The sequence below is a fragment of the Musca vetustissima genome, unplaced genomic scaffold (assembly GCF_032173495.1).
Source record: "Musca vetustissima isolate MV318-11 ecotype Yass unplaced genomic scaffold, APGP_CSIRO_Mvet_v1 utg6298, whole genome shotgun sequence".
In the NCBI taxonomy this organism is placed as follows: Eukaryota; Metazoa; Arthropoda; class Insecta; order Diptera; family Muscidae; genus Musca; species Musca vetustissima.
The window spans coordinates 38,237-52,072 of record NW_026883634.1 but is presented as its reverse complement, the minus strand read 5'-3'; positions in this window follow the sequence as shown (position 1 = coordinate 52,072).

The following is a 13,836-nucleotide window of genomic DNA, read 5'->3' as shown; positions in this document are numbered from 1 at the left end:
ACACTTTTGGGGTTCTTTGTTTAGTTCATCTTTTGTGTGTGTGTGAGTGTGGAGTGTAAAAAAGCATGGGATTGTGTCCCTGACTCTTAGAAGTGTTTTGGGCTGGGTTAAATGTCGCATTTCCGTTGTTGCATTGCGGAGGTGTCAGGCAAACAATACCAAGGATGGGAGTTTGTTCGTTAACCACAACAACGTAACGGTGTTTTGATATTCAAAGAAATGTTTTTTTTTTCGCAGAGACGAGAAGTAGACATTTCATGTGTGTGTGGGTGTGTATGAGTATATCCCTTGAGGACCAACTTCTGGTGCCAATGTCAGTCAGCCAGTATGCTGTGCAATTTGAGACTGAGCGAGAGGCAGCGTAAAACATCAACATCGTTTGCTGTTTGCATAAACTTTTCTTGTGGTTTGTCGCCTTTATTTTTTTTGTTATTTTATTGTTGCATATAATTAGGCGTTGCACTAACATAATCACCATTACTTGGTTTGATACGGTGCTGAGCAGTGCGGTGGTGTCGGGCGGTGGTGAGTTTTGTGTTTGAATTGTTATACGAAAAAATACCGGTTTTATTGTTATGGTAGCACAATGTTGGTTTTTCTAATGATGTTGCTACCGCTGCCGTTAGGTTTTGGATTACAGAATTCATTGTCAACGTATTTGAAAGAATTCAACAAAAGGTCGGTATAGACGTCTGCAAGTGTCAAACGTGAAATGAGGCAATTTTTAATAAGATTAACGTTAAAACGTTAGTATGCAATTTTAATAGGAATAAATAGTTGTTTTTTTATAAAAACAACAAACTGGGATTAAGCCTGACTATTTTGCAAAAACAAAATACGAATGGTATCCCAAATAAACCGCCAACACTACTGGTATTTTTCAATACTTAAAGGACAATATAATTATAAATGGAAGTAACTTTTACAACAAATATTAAAACAATAAAAATAAATATAAAATAATATTTGACGTAGGGGATCTCAATTGTGGACATTGATCTCCCGCGGTGTCACCTGGGGTAGCTACTTTTATCAACCGTTGAAATAGTGAGCTGATATGTGCCGCGAGTTCACACATGAGAACCATAAACGAAAAAGAAAACCAAACACCCCAAATGTTGATGACTCCCGCTAACGCATAAAGGACCACTATCTGCGAATCTGCACTTGAAATGTGCGCAGTTTTCGCTTTGGCGGATGTACTCAAGAAGTACAAAGCCGATATTATTGCCTTACAGGAAATGGAATGAGAAGGGACTGGCGTACAAAAATCAGATGCCTACGCACTGTTTATAGAAGTCATGAAACGAGACATGAATTTGGCTGCGGATTTATCGTCAACAGTAGAATAAAATACCTCGTTTCCAGATCCACTTTAGTAGATGAGCGAATAATCCATATAAAAGCGAAGTCCTTCAACGTCTGCCTTATTTGTGCCCATGCTCCGACGGAAAACAATGATGAACAGACATATTTTACGAGCGCCTAGAAACTGCATAAGTCCGCTGCCGGGAGATGCTAGGAGATTTTAATGCAAAAATCGGAAGGGAACATATTTTTGGCCCTACCGTTGGAAAATTCAGACTTCAGCAAAAAACATGGTAGTTAGCAGCATCAGATTCAATCATCTCAATATACACAAGGTCATCTGGATTTCTCCCGATCAGCGTTTTATGTTCCATTGATCCGAGGAGTGAATATCGATTCGGGCCATTACCTTGTAACAGCCAAGGTTCGCACTCGTCTCTAATGTAACACGGAAACTTGGCGTCGGAAAGCTGCAAACACAACAGGTAGTAGAAGCCTACTCCGCTCAACTTACCCACTTGCTAGTTGATAGCACTTCTTGTCACTTCACTTCAAAGCAACACTTGGGTACCAAAGATTACCACCAAGAAACCCATGGTACGATCAGGAGTTTCGTAATGATTCTCAGGCGAAAACGCAGCGTATAGGGCAATCCTGCAAACAGTAGCAACACGCAATGCGAGGGAGAAAAGGAGAGAGGATAAATGTAGTTTTAGAAAAAAGAAAGAAGAACAAGAAAACGTGATCGGGAGCAAATCGAGGTGTACAGGAGTCAGAATGAAGTCCGGAAATTTTACCAACGAGTATAAGACCAAACCGACGGGCACATCCTCCCATAGGGATGAAGAAGGTAGCCTGGTGACAGACACAGACAGCGTGTTGAGGATCTGGAAGGAGTATTTTGCAAAGCTTCTGGTATAAAATTAACAGTGAAGAGGATTCCCAAGAACCAATTAGAGATGACAGCATGGATTTTATACTACCTAGCCAAGAAAACAGCTGGTGCCGAACTATTCAAGACCGGTGGTCAGACGCTGATCAGGCGCATGCCCCAACTGATTATTACAATTTGGCTAGAAGAAGGCATAGCCAATGATTTGCAATCCGGCTTCAGACTTGGCAAATCCACCATTGACCAGATTTTTACACAGCGCCAAATCTTGAAAAATACATCGACACATTCCACCTTTTCGACAACTGCAAAGCGGCATTCGACAGCCCAATCCGTTAAAAGGCGTTCAAATCTATGCCTGCGTTCGATTATGCAGGATAACATTAACTGGAAGAAGGACAGCTGTTAAAGTTTGAAAGACTTGGATCCCTTTAATACCGAACGAGGACTCAGACAAGGTGACATTTTGTCATGTGACCTTTTTAACATCCAGCTGGAAAAGTTCATACGAGAAGAAAATGTGAACAGAAATGACATTCTGTAAAAACTACACATGTTACATGCCTACGGCGACGACATCGACATAAGGGGACGAACATTGCGAGCGGTAACAACCACCTTTGAATAAATTGAGAAGGAGTCTGTCAAAGTGGGTCTGATAGTAAATGGCGAGAAGACCAAGCTGATGGTATCAACGCGCAAGACATTCAACAGATTCGGATCAACTGTCGAACATTGAAACTACAGCTTCGAGGTAATCAAAGATTTTATATACCTCGGTACTGCTATAAATAAAACTAATGACACCAGTTTTGAAATTCGGAGAAAGATAGTGTTGGCCAACAGATGCTACTGAGATCTGAGTATACAAGTTGCCAACCGATGCTACTATGGTCTGAGTAAACAATTCAAAAACAAGGCCACATCTCGCCAGATCAAACTCACACTCTATAAGACGCTGATACTACCCGTGCTGTTACATATATGGATCTGAAGCATGGGTACCTGCGCAAGCACATGAGACAGCCCCAGGAATGTTCGAGAGAAAAATTCTCCGAAAGATCTATGGGCCGATCTGCGTTGACGATGAATACCGTGAGCTATACCATCTATTCTCGGACATAGACATGGTCAGATGTACCGAACTGCAACGATTACGTTGGCTAGGTCATGTTGTGAGAATGGATTAGGATCCACAGCATAAAATGCATAATAAGCGAGCCAACTGATGGTTCACGCAGAAGAATTCGATTCAAAATGTTTTGAACAGAAATTTAATTTGTCAGCTCTTCTTGCCAGTCGTCTGCATGTTCAAAATACTTTGAACAGGATAGATAATTTACAATAAAATCAGTGTCTTACAAACACTCATGTGGGATGTGGGAGTTACAACTAAATATTTACAGATATCTCCGTATTCGTATATTATTTAGTAACCCATTATCACTCTAGAGAGCGGAATTATAGCGCTGATCGCTTTGAAATGTTCCATGAACAACGCCTATAATTTTCGATGATGATCAGATAATAATTTTGGAATGAAGTGGACCGAAAACTTAATTTTTATACCCTACACAACTTAACTACCTTTAAGTATACCCATCGTCATATCTCGACTAGTTGAGTCGATCTAGACATGTATGTCCTTCCGTCTGTCCATTATAACTTGTAAACACGATACAGGCCACAGTTATGAACCAATCATCACGAAATTTTGCATGTAGGTTGGGTTCTGGCCAATGAAGACCCCTATTGTTTTTGGAAAAGATCGGTTAATATTTAGGGGATGAAATGGACCAAAAACTTTATTTTTGTCGGTTTTTCTGGTCGCTCCAGAGGCCGCAATTATGGCCCAAACACCGCGAATTTTTTGCATGGAGAAGGGGATCGGGCCAAAGAATAAGCATGCCGATTTTGATAAAAATAGGTGAATATTTAGCGGGTCAAGTGGACCCTGACTTTTGTGTGAAAAATTACAAAATTTGTATTCTATAGCGTATATATTTACCCCTGAATGACATAGGCCCAAGAAGTTGACAATATATCCAAGAGGAGTGGTTGGCCATCAAATTGATACCAATTACATTGTCGTATGTATTCGGATGTGGGTCTTCAAATAATATTTAGCAACCCATTACCACCCTAGAGGGCGAAAATAAAGCGCTGATCGCTTTGAAATTTCCCATGAGGGTGCAGGTATGGTCAAGGATGATCATATAATAATATTGGGAAGAAGGGACCGAAAACTTAATTTTTTTTTGTTTTTTCGAGTTGATCTATAGGCCACAATTGAAATCCGAACATAACAACACAACCCACGGTGAAGGTCAAGAGAGTGCAAATATAACCCAAGATCAGAATATAGAACCACACAAAGTTAGATTTTCGTGGAAGTTGTGTAGGGTATCAAATGGTCGGCGCCGTCCGACTATACTGCTCCGCTCACTGATTTGTGTTATTTTCGAGTCGATCTATGGACCACAAATGAAAGCCGAACATCACAACACAACCCACAGTGAAGGGAATCTGGACAATAGCTGTACTGAATACTCGTAATATTCGGAAAATATGTCAGTGTGAGGAAGGGGTGCTGTTTACCTCTAATCGGGCAAGAGGGTGCAAATATCACGAACTATTGCCCAGGCTCGGAATAAACATCAGCAGAAAATTTGATTTCCGTGGTTGTTGTGTAGGGTATCGTATGGTCGTCCCCGTCGGACTATACTGCTCTGTATGTATATATTACAATGGTCTTTTAAATTGGAAAAACCGCCTGGATATCTTTTTAAGCTCGGTTTATGGAAAAATATTTACATATAGCTCTCATACATAAGTTTGCTTGGCTACATTTGTATGTAATCGAGCATCATTGATGTAATAAAACCAAAAATTCCCAACGAATTTTTTCAATATCAATTTACGAGGAGAAATCACAGTTCGCGAAAAAAAATCTATATAAGTCTAATGAACGGTATGGCTCTACGTATTTCAAAACGTTGACACTTTGTGGGAGAGATATCAGAACGGAGGACTATTTTTGAACTTGTTCCAGGTTTGATAAAAATACTACGATGTAAATAGTTTGATTGAAATCGAATTCTTGACTTACAAATTTTCAAAATCATTAACTTTAAGCCCCATCTTCAAAAATTGTATAAGCATGGCTAATATTATAGGTCGTAGAAAGACATCTCCTATAAAATTTTTGTATATGGAAGTAATGAAAATGAATGATATTAAAGGATTGTCTAACGTCATAAACCACAATATGAGACACTCCCATAAATCGTCTACGAATTTCAAGCCTAGGACTTCACCTTGTGTTGATTCATGCTATTTCAATTATTATATTTTTATTGTTTATTATTAAAAAAAAATCCATTTAGCTTCCGCTAATAAAAAGTTCACAATTAAATTATTTAAATAGCATTGATATTGTGTATGAAAGCGTTTTTGTTTTGCCAATTGCTTAGCAATACCCTCAAATTGCTGATAGTGTTGTTGTTGCAATCTCTGTTTAATGTTGCTGTCACTCAGCTATTCCCCAACCTCAGGCCAATAGTTTCGATTAAATCTTTCGTTTATTTTTGTTTTTAATTTTCAATTAACAAACATTTTTTTGTAAACTTTAATAAAAAAATAAGCAAAACAAAAAAACAATCAATCTAAATGATGAAGAGAGACACAAATCTAATGAGAAAAAATTGTTAAAACAAGTATTTAGCAACAAAATGAAAGAAAAATAAATATTTAAATAAATAACATGAACAAAAAAATTAAATCGCCGATTAACAGCCACGATAACAATGAAACAAACGTCACTTATGCAAGACAGCGATGAAGTTCGCGACGACAAAGACGTCAACAAACCAACCAACGAACGAACATCTGCTGCTTTGGGGATTATATTCATTGTTTTCTCGAAAAAGCAGTAATCCCAACCAACGAACAAAAAAATATATTTCAAAATATTTATTCCCGACAAAAGATCTCGCGTTCCTGTTCACTTTTCGTGTGTGTGTGTGTTTGCTTTATTGCCAAAGATGCGGCCACCAGTTTACCTTGAACGAGGGATATTGCAAACTGTTGCTTCTGTTCGGTATTATCGTGTCATTTAACTGTCAACATAACTGGCATTATAACACTTCATGCCACCATCACCACCACTGGATAACCACCGGGACAGTTAGCCAACCAATCAACGAACCACCTGCATCATCCTCATAATCGTTAATGGTGGCTACTTGTTGACACGTTTTGTCAAAATGTGTATTTCGTTTTGCTTGTAGTTATTGGAACTAATTAAAATGGAACATTAAAAATTTTGCAATTGATATTCGAATTGGAGTAATTTATGTTTGCACATTGTTGTATTCAATTAAATAAGCAACCTGACAAAGTTTGACCTTCAAATTGCAATGTGAAACAAGTAAAAAACCAGTGAGCGGAGCAATATAGTCTGACGGGCCGACCATTCGATGCCCTACTCAACTACCACGGAACTGTAATTTTCGAAGAATTTTAATTCTGAACCAGGCAATATTTTGTGATAGTTGCAACCTCTTGCCCGATTAGATTATCTTAGAAACTTTATCTAAATCTAAACCTATTTCCTCTAATTTCAATAGGGTTCGTCCCTTGGCCAAATAAATAAGTTGTACTAAATTGCATTCAAATTGAATTATAAATGCGACCTGTACTTTATTTACAATTTAAAATCAACAGAAGGACAGACGGACATGCATAAATCGCCCAAAGAAAGTGATTCTGAGCATATTCTCAAAAGGAACCATGGATCTATCTCTGAGTTGAGTCTGAGCATTTTTTCCATAAGCCGAACTTAAACAGATTTCCAGAGACGTCGATTGTGTGTGCAGTTTTTCCAATTTGAAAAACCATGCTTTATTATGTGATCCTCCACTTGATATTTCCATCGAATTCTCATTCTGCGCGAACCATCTCTTGGCTGGCTTTTATAGGCCTTTTGAGCTGGGGCATTATGGTTAACAGGATAATAAAAGATCACTTTTCACATTTTCCAGTAGATGAGCGAATATATAATCCGTATAAAAACGAATTTCTTCTATATCAGTCTTCTTTGCACCAATGCTCCGGCTGAAGGCAAAGATGAGCAGATCAAAGACATTTTTACGAGCGCCTAGAAACCCACCATTTGAAAATTCCTTGAAGAAACAACGACAACGGCATGAGGTTGATTGACTTCGCGGTAGCAAAAAACATGGTAGATAGCAGCAGCAGTCAAGCATCTCGATATACACAAGGCCACCTGAATTTCTGCTGATCAAGCAACGAAAAAATCAAATTCGTCATGTTGTGATACACGGAAGGCATTAATCCAGTGTATTAGACGTTCGACCCAGGATCGATATTCGCTTCGGACCACTACCTTATAGCAGCCAAGGTTCGCACTGGTCTTAATGTAGCAGCAAAGGTGCGATCTAACAGAACACGGAAACTCGACGTCGAAAAGCTGCAAACACAACAGGTAACAGAGGCCTAATCTCCTCAATTTATCCACCAGATTGACGAAATCACTTGTCCCGATAATAGTATAGAAGCACAATGTAAAATAATTGCCCACTCCCTACAAACTGCGGCAAAAGTTACACTTGGGACCAAACACCACCATCAAGAAACCCTTGGTACGACAAGGAGTGTCGTAATGCTACAGATGTGAAAAAGCCAGCGTATAGGGCAACCCTGCAGACAGCAGTAACACGTAATGCGATGGAGAATTAACGTGAGAAAAGGAGAGGGGAGAAACGTATATTTAGAATAATGCTGGGCAACCATGGGAACTGGTGTCCTTGCTTACATTGTATCAATAAGCTCGTTCTCTACGTTCTCTTTTTGTAAGACATTTCATATGGCGGTTTCTCCTTTACTCTCCTCTTTTTTGCACACCTCTAATTTAGAAAACATAAGGAAGAAAAAGAAATACGTAAGCGTGAGCAAATCGAGATGTACAGGAGTCAGAATGAAGTCCGGAAACATTACCAACGAGTACAACACCAAACCGAAGGTTTTGGTGCAGGTAAATCTTCCTACAGACAGCGCGTTGAGGATTTGGAAGGAGAAAATCTATCAATTTTATATTTCTATCGCTTCCACATCTTTCCTCTAATTGAGCCATTGACACTTATATGTGTAACACATATGCAAGTGCTGCAAATTGCGAGTTATTCTATGAAGAACGAATTTTAACACTAGACTGCCGAAGGCGGTCTTTTTGACCGTTTTTTTAATTTCAAGTACAAAAACAACTATGCATGTAATGACACTTTTGGTGACTTTTATGTGGTTCTATGTAGTCCAAAAATTACGTTTTTTTTAAAAAGTCACCAAATTTAAAAAAAAGCTGTATCATTATATACACAGTATTTTTTGTGCTTGAAATTGAAAAAGGTCAAAATGACCGCCGTCGGCAATCTAGTGTTAAACAAATTGTTCATAACGTTAATAAAATAAAATAAATAAACAACACACCTTACAGTTAAGGTTCTAATGCAGAGAAGTTGAAATATCTTGTGTGGCATTTGACTGACTAAGAATTTTGAAAAGACAAAAAAGAAAAAAAAACTCATCGATCATTTTTCATAGCCAATGGTGATGAGCCATCCAGACAGCCATCAGTGCTATTTTATTTGTGGATGGGGGATAAAGGTTGGTCGTGGTAAAGTGTTTAATGCGATAAATTAAGCTATATCTAAATGAAAAGAAAAAAAAAATAGTTAATAAATAATGATACAAAATAATGATAATTTATTAAAATAAATATTAATAAATTATCCCAAAGAATATGCAAGGCGATTTGTGAGTCACATACGTAAATGAGGTATATTCGGAAAATATCGTTATTCCTCGATAGACTCACGAATTCGTTCTTTAAGGTCTTAAATTGATGTGGCCGTTAGGTGCTAAATCACAAAATCATGGTGGCCAGAGATACAAAATGCCTGAAACTTTCCTTGCTTGAGTTGCACTTAGAGCTGAAAAATCCATTGTCCTATCGCACTAGACAGTGGACACGCTTCTATAATTCTTGTGTTTTCTGAGGTGTATATTAGTCTCATTAGGCAATATTTATACCCTTCACTACACTGTGGTGCATATGTTTGGTAACAGGCAAAAGGAAACGAGATAGACACATAATTCCTTTTTGACACTCACTTTTTAAGTCGATTTATGCATGTCCGTTCGTCTGTTCATGTTGAATTGTAAACAAAGTGCAGGTCGCATTTATGATCCGAATTGGATGAAATTTGTCACAGCTCGTCTATTTGGCCCAAGGACGAACCCTATTTGGAAAAATTGGCTCAGATTTAGATATAGCTCCCATATATATTTTCGTCCGAATTAATGTAAATGGTGTAGCAAAGTCCCTGAATTGAGTCCAAATGGTGTGTGTAAAATATGTTCGACCTATTTAAGGTAAATGGTTCGCCAAAGTCCATATATAGTTTTTGATTTGCACAAAATTAGGCATAACGTACTGAATTGAGACTAGAATTTTATGTTAAGCCGATTGACACAAAATTTTGCACAGTTTTGTTGGAATCGGTCCAGATTTAGATACAGTTCCAAAATATGCCCATTAGGAACAAAACGTGCATAAATTAGTCTAACCTAAACAAGTTTCGTTGAAATCCGTATATGTTTTATCCGATTTTAAGAAAATGTTGCACCAAACACTTCATTTTTTTAAATAGAATGAATTTTTCAACCGACTTCGTGTTAATTGGGTTCCAAATATTCAAAGGGTGCCCGATTGATATTTGCTTTAAGGGAACCCCCTCATTCTCGATTTTAATTTTTCAAGATTTTCAATACCAATGCTTGTTAAGGTTTGTAACTTTGCACATATATATTTGAAGATTTAAAAGAGAAGAAAAATAATTTACAAAAAAGTGTAATTGTTTTGTTGTTGTTTTTTGTAATTAAAGAGAAGTCCTTATTTTTTATGGCGGGCATGATAACTCCTCACTGGAACATCGGAATCCGAAAATTCCAATGGTGTTAGAAAGAGTACATGTCTGGCTCTCGTATGACCTAGGATTATTGACTTCGCTCTAAAATTAACAAACTGGCAGACCTTTGAAAAAATATTATTCCAAAATCGCCGATTTTTGACCAAAAACCAAGTTAAAAAATAAGGAAGATATTCATCGATTGGCTTTATCCTAGTTCATACGATAGCTATACACTCACAAAGGAACGTGTAAAAATTTGGAATCGATTGGGTTATTAGTTTTTGAGTTATCGTGCCCGCCATTCGCAAAAGAGAAAAACGCGTTTAAAGTTTGAGAAGCCCTTTAGCCGTCATTTGATGCTGACACAATAAATCGGCTATATCTTTAAGAGTTCTTGAGATGTTCACATGAAAATTTTTAGGTGCATTCTTGAATTAGTGTAGATTTGAATTAAATAAAATTTTTTTTTGACCCCGAGAATGGGGGGGTCCCTCTAAATCGATTTACATTTTTTTCCCATTGTAACAAACGAATGGCATGTTTATGGATTGATCTAAGTCGATTCAAATTTAGATAATGGTCACATATTTTAATTCATCCAATTTAATGTTAATAACCCTTTTGTTAGGATGCATCTTTTTAATATACCCATAGTGGTGAAGGGTATCATATAGTCTACCCCGTCCGACTTTACTACTTTCCTTACTGGTTTTTTTTATTTGATGGGTTTCTGATTCATTTTCATTAACTTATACATATTTCCGAAAAAAAGGTTTTTTAATCACCAGGAATCCGTTATGCCAAATTATAGCCACTTCGATGAGAAAATTCAGTAAAACCAATAATAATACTGAAAATGGAGCGGAACCTTTCTATGGGGGCCATGAAAAAACATAAAATTTTTAAATCGGGCAGACTTGGGTTCTTTAGCGTATCATTTGTATGAAATCAAGCTAAATTATCTATGGGAGCTATATGGGAGCAATGAGAGGTTATATTTACATCTGAACATATTTTACAAAAAACTTAACACACGTCATTCTAGACGTAATACAACACGCTGTGCAAATTTCATATATATGGAAGAAAATACATGTCTTCGGTTCACCAGAAAGAAATATATGTGGGAGTTATATCTGAATTTCAACCGATTTTAACATACTTAACACACATCATTCTAAACTCAATTCAGTAGACTCTGCCAATTTTCCTGTAAATCGAAAGCTTTTACATACATATGGGACCTATATCTAAATCTGTACCGATTTCAACGAAACTTCGCACACCTCTTTATAAACATGATAGGGTATGGTATTCTAAATTCCTTAACCTCAATTGAACAAACATTGAGAGTTTACATAAAATAACTAGTAAGGAAAGTAGTAAAGTCGGACTGGGCCGACTATATGATACCCTTCACCACTTTGGGTATATTTTACATATGTATCCAAACAGACGACGCGTTTTGTTATAAATCTATATCTGAACCGATTTCAGGGAAACTTGCCAGAGACTTGCAATAGACTAATTTATATAACATCAGTACGTTGTGTCAATCGGTCTAGCTATGGATCTTTTCACGAAGCTTAGCAACATCATTCTAGACTTAATTCAGTACCCTATACCAAAATTCGTGCAAATCGAAATATATATAGGGTCTTTGGTGCACCAATTACCTTAAATCGGATGAAAATACATATGGGAGCTATATCTAAATCTGAACCGATTTTCACGAAACATGACAAACATCCTTCTAGACCTTATTAATTACGCTGTGCCAAATTTCATGCAAATCAAAAGATTTCCAGGGACTTTAGTGGACTATTTACCTAAAATCTGGTGAAGCTATATATGGGAGCTATATCTAATTCTGAACCGATTTTCACGAAACTTTGCACATATCATTCTAGACTGAATTTAGTACATTGTGCCAAATTTCGTGCAAATCGAAAGATATATAGGGACTTTGGTGCATCATTTACCTTAAATCGGACGAAGATATATGGGAGCTATATCTAAATCTGAACCGATGCGACCTGTACTTTGTTTACAATTTAACATGGACAGAGAGACAGACGGACGGACGGACATGCATAAATCGACTTAGAAAGTGATTCTATGCATATTCTCAAAAGGAACATGGGTCTATCTCGATTTTTTTTTGCCTGATATCGAGTTTTTAGACTGTCTTCATTTTCATAGTGTTTGCCCCTTAAAAACAGCTCTAAATGCTTCAAAAAATGAAAATCGGTCGTTAAGAGATCCGGTGAATATGGTGGATGCTGCAAAATTTCATATTCCAGTTCGTTCAGTTTCGCAATTGTTTTATTTTGCTCTGTCAGAGCGTGCGGTACCCACTTGTTCATCTTCTTAATTTTGCCAAGAAAGGTGTCTCAATATCGTTGTATGGTCAACTACCATCCTGATAGCAAGTTTCCTCGTGGATACAGCTGGATCCACTTCCACTAGAGCCTTCAAGTCATCATTCTTTACAGACGTTTTGGGTCTTCCGCGCGGCTCATTTTGCAGTGAAAAACCGCCAGTCCGAAAATGTTCGAACCAACGCTGCACTTTCCGATCGTATTCTCCCCAAACGCTTGGGTTAAGTTGCCTGCAGCCTTTGCAGCACTATTACCAAGTTCAATCGCCATTCCGAAAATTTTCGAACCAACGCTGCACTTTCCGATCGTATTCTCCCCAAACGCTTGGGTTATGTTGCCTGCAGCCTTTGCAGCACTATTACCAAGTTTTAACTCATATAAGAAAATTCTTGTTCGATTTCATGTAAATTGTTCACAACATACCCAATGTTTGTTCGGTTGAGACATCATTTGACCAAGCGTAGATAATTATATCTAATCAGATTGGTGTACAGCTCCTATATACTTTTCTCCCGATTTTTTATTTAAATGATGCACCAAATGCCCCCAAAATATTTCTATTTGTAATCACAGTGTTCGCATTTTGCTAGTACTACTTACTTATGGTACCAATGACTGATAGCTGTTTTGGAATGTTTGAATGAACATCAAACACTGGCAATAATGATACTGGCAACAATGCTGCTGATATTATCAGCGTCTGCGTTTGCATCATTAGGCACAGGGTTTAGTTAACGTTGACGTCAACATCAACGTCAGCAGCGATCCAAAGCCAAACCTAGTTTTTCGCCTTTTTATCAAACAAACAAACAGAAAAAAATCATTTGATTTGTTTCTTTGACTGGTTCAACCTCTCCTCTTTCATCAGCATGAATGCTGAACTGAAGTTAGTTAGTAAAGACATTATGAATATAAAAGAAGGTATTAAAGAGATAATACGATGGCGGTGATGATGATGGTGAGGCTGGTGGTGGCATCTTGTCGATATACTTTTTGGTATTGCCAATCCTAAACTGCGGCAAACATGTATAAGCTGAACTGAGCATAGAGAAGAGTACGTTCATACACAAATGCCAAAAAAAAAAAAAAAACAAATAAATATATATAAAAAAAATTAAAAAAAAAACAAAATTTCGGCAAATCTAAGACAATCAATTTTATTTAATTTGTTTTCATTTGAGGCAAAAAATAATCACAGACGATTTCGGGAGACGAATTGCCGCCGCCGCCGACATCATCATCATCGTCGTCGTCATCCCCATCA